Source organism: Erithacus rubecula (genome assembly GCF_903797595.1).
Source record: "Erithacus rubecula genome assembly, chromosome: 3".
In the NCBI taxonomy this organism is placed as follows: Eukaryota; Metazoa; Chordata; class Aves; order Passeriformes; family Muscicapidae; genus Erithacus; species Erithacus rubecula.
In genome coordinates this window covers 80,533,188-80,541,658 of record NC_136689.1, presented here as the reverse complement: position 1 = coordinate 80,541,658, position 8,471 = coordinate 80,533,188, and the positions used below count along the sequence as shown (strand labels likewise).

Here is an 8,471-nt window from a genome sequence, read left to right as displayed (position 1 = left end):
GAATTCAGCAGTAGCAAAATTTCTCCATAGATTTTCTTGGTTTTCTGCAAACCTAAGATCATCTTTTCATAAACCCATGAGAATTTTGCCTTTTCCCTTAGTAGAAAGAAACTTTTACAATGCATGCTTACACACCTATCCTTTCCTAGCTGTTTACACACCCAGACACTTGCTTCTTTTCTTTGAAAAAGTGATATTTGCAGTCTACCCTTTAACTCACATTCACATCTACATCCCCTCCCTTTGCCTCCCCTGTCACCAGTCATTTTACCCTCATCTCCACTTTATTCCCCAGCCACTGTATTTTCAGCCACATCTCCCCCTTTCTCAAAGTCGTCAAAGTTCACCACTTTGGTTGCACTCTTTCTCTCACTGTCAGCATGCTCATTTCCTGCATTTCTTCAAACCTTGAACATCATTTACTGAGTAAGGAATTTACTGTCAAGTAGCTTTGATTCATGTATGAAGGCCACGTCAAATATGGGCACTGATGAATATTCTGCTTTGACAATGGTATGGCAGGGAAAAGCTTGTCAGCCTGGTTGTGGTGGTAATGTCATGAAGGAAAGCAGTAATAAGTAAGTCCCAGTCCTGAGCTTCCCCAGCACTCAGGAAAGCTCTCTTCCCCCAGGCCACCCTGGAGCCTCAATGAGGCCTCCCCTCTCCCTGGCGTTTTCCTCTCCAGCAAAGTCAAAATACCTGGAAAAGTAATTACCTAGCCATTTGGTAAGCCTACCTATGCACATATTTACTGGGAAAAGCAATTAACTTGTAGTGTGATGAAGTTAGGTGCCTGTGTAATTATTCACAGAAGGAGGCCCAGCGCCTGCTGCCTCTCTGGAAATGGCGGCGCTGCCCGACATTTCCTGGTCACGACTGCTGGGGGAGGCTCCCGGGGACAAACACGGCTCATAGCCAAAGAGAAAAACTCAACCCACCCTCTACGATATTAGACATCCTCAGCTATAATAAAACATAATTATTAAATCAAACTCGTTTACTTAACGACAAGAAAACCAGAATTGAAATGAATTTAACTCAGAGAAAGCCTTAAGGAAGAATCCGTTACAGGGTCATTTATTTTTGAGACTAACTTAATAGAAACTTTCATGCAAGCTTTCCGCCAGTACTTCCAGAAAGAGCACCAAACCAACACACAAACCAACATACCTTTGAGCAGCTGGGAGAGCTGTGCTGTTTGGGATGGCGCCTTTGGCCCGCTGTTTCCAGAGGCACGGCGGCTCAGCGCGGAGCCTGAGCTGCCCCACAGGGCAAGGTCACGGGCACCTACAGCGGAGCCCAGGCCTGCGGGTGCAGCGATGGCCAAGCCCCTAAACAGCCGTCAGTGCTCTGACATCACTCCACACCAGCTCCCTGTGGAAGCTCCCTGAGGAGGGAAAGGGATTATCAGCACAGGGCTGGTCACCGCTATCAGCAAAATGGCTGCGCGCAGGAGAGCGGGAGAGCAGGCCAGGCCGCAGTGCCCTGCTCCGGCGGCTGCTGCCCAGCGCCGGGAATGGCGCCGCCAGGGCTGTGGCCTGTCCCAGCACCTCCCGGAGCCCTGGGAGCCCCCTGGGGTGGGATGTAGGGCTGTGGCATGGCAGCAGAGGGCCTGCCATTTCCAGGAGCTCATCCTGCAGCCAGCGTATTTGTTGTGCCCTTATAAAGAAGCAAGATGAGATGCTATCTGCCCTTCTCTCCTGAGTGAGAGGTAACTCGCTTGTAATTTCCAAATCTGCATTTTAAATTCATCTTCCATGCAAAACAGGGCTCCCTTCAGGCATGTCCATGGCTGCCTGCAGTGTGCAGTGACAGGCTCAGTCACATGCAGCTCTAGCCAAAGAGTATCCTGGACCACATTTTTATTTTGTAAGACTGTTTTGTGAACTATATCCTGATGTCTTCTAAACACCTCAGGCCTTCGAAGGCCTCCGGCAGAGACGTGAGGCTCAGATCTCCCAGGGAAATTCCAGGTGGTCTGGTCCCAGTTCTGCACAGGTGTGGGGTATGTCATCTTTCCTTTTCTGACTAAAAACAGTGACATCAAACTGCTCATTCTTTAAGAAAAACAAATAAAAAGGAAGAAAAAAATATAAGAACACCTACCAGTTTAAAAAGCGGTCTCTGATGATATTTCAATGGAAGTTAGGGTTTTTGCTAGATGCCAAAAGGATCATACCATAGCAGGGCATACCCTGCTACATTCTCTCATTAATAAATGTGACAGAAGCTTTATCCCCCTACGTGTCTCTGTCAATGTTGTGCAATAATTTCCACTCTAACCCACTTTTCTCAGTCACCCACCTAAACTGCTTGTGCAAATTTTACTCTTCGGGGTAAAAATTTCCATGCCTATAGCATGAAACTACAATTTTTTGGAATTTTGAGGTAAAACTGTCTTCTGAGAATAAGAGAAAAGGAAAACACACTTCTCTGTGTAAGAAAAACCCAAACAAACCTCACCCCAAAACACTGCTTTTTCATAGCTCTGGGGATGATGCAAAAAAATAATTACAAAAGAGTCTTATAAGAGAGCAGAACATTGCCTATGCTCAAAGGCTGCTGAGTTGGACTTGGCAGCACCATGCATCTGCATGCTTTTAGTAAAACAGGTGAAATGTGGGTTTGTATGCTTTTGCATATATGTAATGCACAAAGCACATACTTTTGATGCTATGTATCCTTTTATATACACATTTATATATACATATAATAAAAATGTGCATGATTACCTGCATGCACTGTTCTCCATACAGATACTGTATATGTTAGTTTGCAAGGTACCTGCTGCAAACCATGTCTTTGGAGGGGAGGAGATGAAGTGCCTGGCAAAGGCACAGCTGGGATGTTTGTCATGCACCAGCCGAGTTCCTGTCTAGACTGCCTAAGGTGGGCAATGGCTCGGAAAGCACTGCCAGGGTCACTGACTGAGGGCCCATTGAATTCTATAGTTTTTCCTCTACTTATTTCTAAAAGTCTTACTATGTGATTTCTTAAAGACTGCAAACATCTACAGGAGGAAGGCCTTGTTGTGTTGGCACAGATGATAAATGTAGCTTCCCCAGCTGCTCATCTCCTCAGATGCCAAGGCCCCACCTTAATCACAGACAAGCCAAGCTCAGGCAAATATATACCAGGCAAAATATTTCCTTTCTTTTCTCAGAGGAAGGAAATTTTATACAAACTGGTGAATCTTTGGCACACTCTGGAAAGTGAAATAATTCCTTTTAAACTATTGTTTTGCTATTTTAATTTCCTAAGAAATTCTGTAGAAGGATTTTGCTAGCAGAAACTTGATCGCAGTTAAAAACTGAGAAATTATTTTACATTGTAAGTGGATCTAATCACTTGGAAAAGAAATAGCTCAAGACAGCATGCCAGCAGGCAATGTCTGCTATAGCCACTGGTGCTCCCTCTTGCTTCCTTGCTGTCACCTGCAGGTAAGCCATGACCTGGAGAGATGTTGACTTCAGTGACGTGCAGTCCCTTCAGAGACATCATATCCGCTGTGCTTCTGCTGTTATTGCCTGACTCTTCTCTGCATTCCGGGGCACCCTGTGAGCACAGTTCTTCCTAAAAACAACTAATGTGAAGTTAAGACTGATGTCATTACTGACATTATGCTCTTTCCATTATACATCGCATATCGTTAGTTGTAACTAAAAATGGCACAGTTTTACATTTAATTTTAGAAATAATACTGAGTCACATAATCCCCTCTTTCTATTTGCAGTTTCTTAGCTTCTCTTCTGCAAATATGAAAATCATGCTTTTGACAAGGCTGTTTCAAGAAAAGACAGAAGTTATTTTTCAAGTAGATTATCTGAAGCACTAACGGTTGGTCTTATTATCCATACTAAAATAATTCTTCATTTGGCTTTAGTGTCTTTTATTTATAAAATAAAGACTAAGAGAAAATGTTATCTGAGCAGAAGTTCTCTGTACCATGGCATCAGATCAAGGGTGGTTAGGAGCCCATGAGTTTACCCCTGTTCCAGGAGAAAGAAAAGATCCCTTGTCCTGACTGTGTCTCTAGTACGGTTTCAGTCAAGGTTCTGATCAGCATAATTCCTAGAACATCATATGATAGGAGCTTCCTATCTTTGGAGAGGGCACTTCAATCCAGAATGAAAAGAGTGTAATAAGAGAATATTTTAAATCAGCATTAGCTCTGTTTGTACAACAGTTGTGCACATACTATTCAAATTCTGTTGACAGATCTGGCATCTTAGAAGTATTTGTCATATAGTTGTCTTGACAGTTTTTTGTATCTTTTGTTCTTTGACTGCACAATCTCATGACAAAATGAAACACAGAAAAATTGTCTTAAACTATTTAGCAAAATTTCAAACAAATAAATAAAAAAAACGAGAAGGCTTATAAAATAACATTGCTCTAATCCTCTGGTTCAAGTATTATTAATATGGAAGCTTAGTGAACAAGCAAAGCTTCTGGACTTCACATGTGAGAGCTTTCCAAGATTAAAAAATTTCATTTTTCAAAAGATTCACCATTTTTGCGCCGTCCTGGTTGTTTGTGCTTTGTGTGTTCTGCTTGCAAGGTACACTTGCTGTATGTTAGAAATAATGCTTTCTCATGAAAAGCAAACAGTTTTATAGAGATTAATTAAATTAATCTAATTCTAAATCACATGAGTTTCAATTAATCAAATGCCCTGCATTAAACATAAATTAATCACCTTATTTAATTGGGATATCCACAACTCTTTCACGGTTCTATCATTCTGAAGCATAATAAGCAATTTGTATTTGTGAATAGGACTAAAGAGTTTCCTGACCACTGGAGTTGAGGTGGAATGGGCTGATAATAAAGCATCTATTAAAATATCACTGGAAAAAGCTCTATAGTTCATACATTGGCTAAGTTAATCTCTATAGATTTTTTAATGCTGCTGCTGGAAGGCTGGTGTTGGAGGGTGAAAGAATGCAACCTTCTTTTCTGTACTTCATGGATCCTTAACCCTTATTTAAAGACAACTTTGGATTTTAGACCACATAACTGCTCTTGTAATTATATCAAACAGTTAAAAAAAAAGCTAGTTAATGATGTTCAACATAAGTAATCATGTTAAATAGTGAAATTTAATTTCTTAAAAACTTAAATCCTCATATCTTTTGGAATGCATTGTACTGTAGGATGTCTGAGTAAATTAAATTCTCCCCTGCACACTAAAACATCAATTTCCTTATGGTAATTATCTGCTAGATTGGATCTGTCAGTCGCAGGGAAGCATGCCTGACATTATACCCTTTTTACAAAAAATGATTACAAAAAATTAAGACGAATGAGTAAAATTAAGGCTGCGGCTGGTAAGCCTATATAAAGCTCTCATAGATCACTTTACATAAGCTACCATTGTACTGGATACTAAGCTTTTAATGACTAGTTGCATAATGAGGTGAAGGCCATTAAAGAACAGCAGGGGTAACTGATCACAGAGATAAGAGCTAAAAATGATTTTCAGCCAACTAGAAGCAATTTATTATACACAAAAACACAGGTCTAAATGAAATGTCTGGATAGATGAGGAACTTTTGAAAATTGACAGGATTTCCTTCCTAGGAAAGTTTTACAAATATGATGGGAGCCTGTCTCCGTCATTTTAGATTCTTTTTCTCTGCTATTCTGTACTGCAGAACTGGGGTAGTGGCTTGGGTTTTTTTTATTTTTAGAGACAGATGGACTGTAGCAATGCATTTCATTAGCCCACTTGAAAGGTAAATTAGAGTAAGAAGTAGCTGATATAAAGGAAATTCATAGCACTCTGCCAGCAAGTGTTATATGGAGGAAGGTTAGTATTGCAAGTCAACTGACACTCTGTCTGTGCAGAAAAAAAACTCATCCATGCTACAGAACTGCCTCTAAGAAAGGTTTAGGGTTGTAAAGTACCATATTGCTCTTAGAACAGTTCAAAAATCAATATTTAAGTAAATTCTCTTATAATGAGCAGTCACTTGGAGACAAAGCATAGAAAGAGCCCAAGTGTCTTGAAGGTAGAATGTCAAATTTTGAGGTAACCTCCTATCATAGGGAAAACCATGTCCCTAATTTAAACAAAAGGAATATGGGGAAGGGCACTTAAAGAGAGGCAGAAATGGCAGGTGCAGGGGAAAACCCGAGTCTGGGCTGTCTGAAGCACTTGGTGTGCAGCCAGTTTAACCCAGACAATGGGAAATACACACATATATATCTATATATATCTACACATAAATATACAGCCACACACACACATATGTTCATTAGCAGATTTACCATGTGTATAAAACCCTATTATTTATACCAGGAGTATAGTCTTTAGAAGAAAACTAACCATCTATAATAGGTCTTTCTGATAAAAAAGAATCTAAGAAACTACTTTCCCTTCTTTTCTCTCCCCCTTCTTGCATCTCCTTTATGTGATATGGAAGTTCATAAGTCTCCTGGCTTAAAGGATTCAAGTAGGCTGCATAAATTATAAGATGCCTGGGGATAGGGGAGGTGACAAACAGGGGTGTCCAGAGGAGGGCCACAGAGATGGTTCTGGAGCTGGATCACATCTAAGGACTTGGGAACTGGGTTACTTTACCCTGAAGGAAAGGAGTCAAATGGTAGGGTGTAGTAGGTTACAGAATAGACAATGCCAGAGGTTTCTATGAGGTCCATTGCCAAGTGACAGGATGCAATGGTCACAAACAGGAATGAAGGCTCTACAAGGAAAATAAGCTCAAAAGGTGAGTTGGGAAGCTTAGGAACATGTTGCCCAGAGAGGTTCTGGATTCTCCAATATGTGAGAATTTTCATAATCCAACTGGCCAAGGCCCTGTGCAAAATGCTTTGCCTTCACCATTGGTCTCATTGTGAATTTATACAGATGACCTCCAGAGTTCCTCTGCAAGGTAAATTTTTTTACGATGCTGTGATTCTTTTCTGAGGCTTATGGCCATCTTATTCCCACCACAGTTGTGAGTTCTATCCATATTTCTTCTTCCCAAGGACATGTCCTAATTCTCAGGGGACAGGCTGCTTGGGAAAACAGTTTTTTTATTGCTGTTCATTTCTGAAACTTCATTTGGCTTATGTATGTACATTATCAGGTAACTATCCAAACTCTGAAGAAAATTTCTGCTTTTTTGTCTATATGAGCCAATTGGAGACTGTTCCTGGCTATACAACAGGACTAGCTATACTATTAGATTTTTAACCTGGTGTTCAGCATATTTTTGCTCCATGCTGAATAGCCTTCTTCTTCTCATGTCCAAAAAAGTTACAGACATAAATTTCAAAATATGCAGAAAGAAAAAAATATTCTTGTCTAACACCCTTGTTTGGGAGTCTTGTCAACAGTATGGATATTGGCTATTCCTTGACTCAAGTGCCACCAAATGGCTCATGATGTATTTTAATTGTTTGGTCACAGCCTCAGTGTTTAGGCAACTTTTAGGCCAAAAGGGCAGCCTCAGGATGTACTGGCAGTTGTGCAGCTTGATATGTATTGTGGGGAGGAAAATTAACCTCAGTTTTTTATTTGAATAATTAAATCTCATCTGATTTCTGGTTTGGGCATATATTGCCTTCCATGCACTTAATTTTTAGCCACTAGAAAGCTGCAGCCCAATTTACATAGCACAAAAGTAATTGGAAACTCTCATTAAAGCTATTTTCTTTTTAACCACTTGCATTTGTGTTGTGGCTTGCCTTATAAAAAATCTTCAGTAATTTCAATAATTTCTCCTTTATTCTTCAATTATTTTAAATATAAATTAATATGATCTGCAACCGGCTGGCTGTGTCATTATTTGAGATGTGTACATACTAGCACAGTTACTCTTTCAAACTGATAGTGGCTAATACAATTATATGCTTTTTTTCACTGATATCTGATCTGTTAATTAACGAAAATATTTTGATTGGGGTGACTGCTTACCCAAATTATTTAATTGTTCCATGCAAAGCTGTCAGAAAAAAAAATGCAAATGAGCCTAGGAAGTTCTATGAGATTTCACAGTAATACCTCTTCTGGTTAGGGCTAGAATTAGCAAAAGAAATGGCTAGAGCAACTTGGAGCCTACAGGAAAAGAAACTAATTCACATTTGAATTTCGATAAAAGCAATAGTAGAAGCACTTAGGTTTTGTCTATCCCTTTTTCTCCTTGATTTTCTTACTTTTTCACAAAGAAAGGCTTATCCCATACTAAAAGAGTGTGTGTGTAGCATATGAAAGTTAAGAGCATGATGTAGGTAAATTGGAAATTAGGTCTGTACCTGGTTAACTGGACAGGACTTCTTTCTGCTCTCAGGTAGGTTTTTTATCCTGAATTGTCTGGTTGTCACTGGTGAACTGAATATGACAGAAAGCTGTAATGAGTTTTTTTTAACTGAGAGCTTTACCTTTACTTCATGCAGAATACTCTGGACATTCTTTCTTCAAAAATATAAAGGTCCTGTAAGAAACTTGGTTCAGTTTTTGAGAA

The 8,471-nt window shown here is 39.9% G+C and overlaps 1 long non-coding RNA gene across 1 annotated transcript; it reads left to right on the top strand.

Moving 5' to 3' along the window:
• The first annotated feature begins 1,608 nt into the window (after positions 1 to 1,608).
• On the top strand, positions 1,609 to 3,122 carry LOC306800595. The gene is made up of 3 exons (XR_013773869.1): positions 1,609 to 1,711; positions 2,757 to 2,889; positions 3,000 to 3,122. It is a non-coding gene; the product is annotated as an uncharacterized lncRNA (long non-coding RNA).
• Positions 3,123 to 8,471: the final 5,349 nt, after the last annotated feature.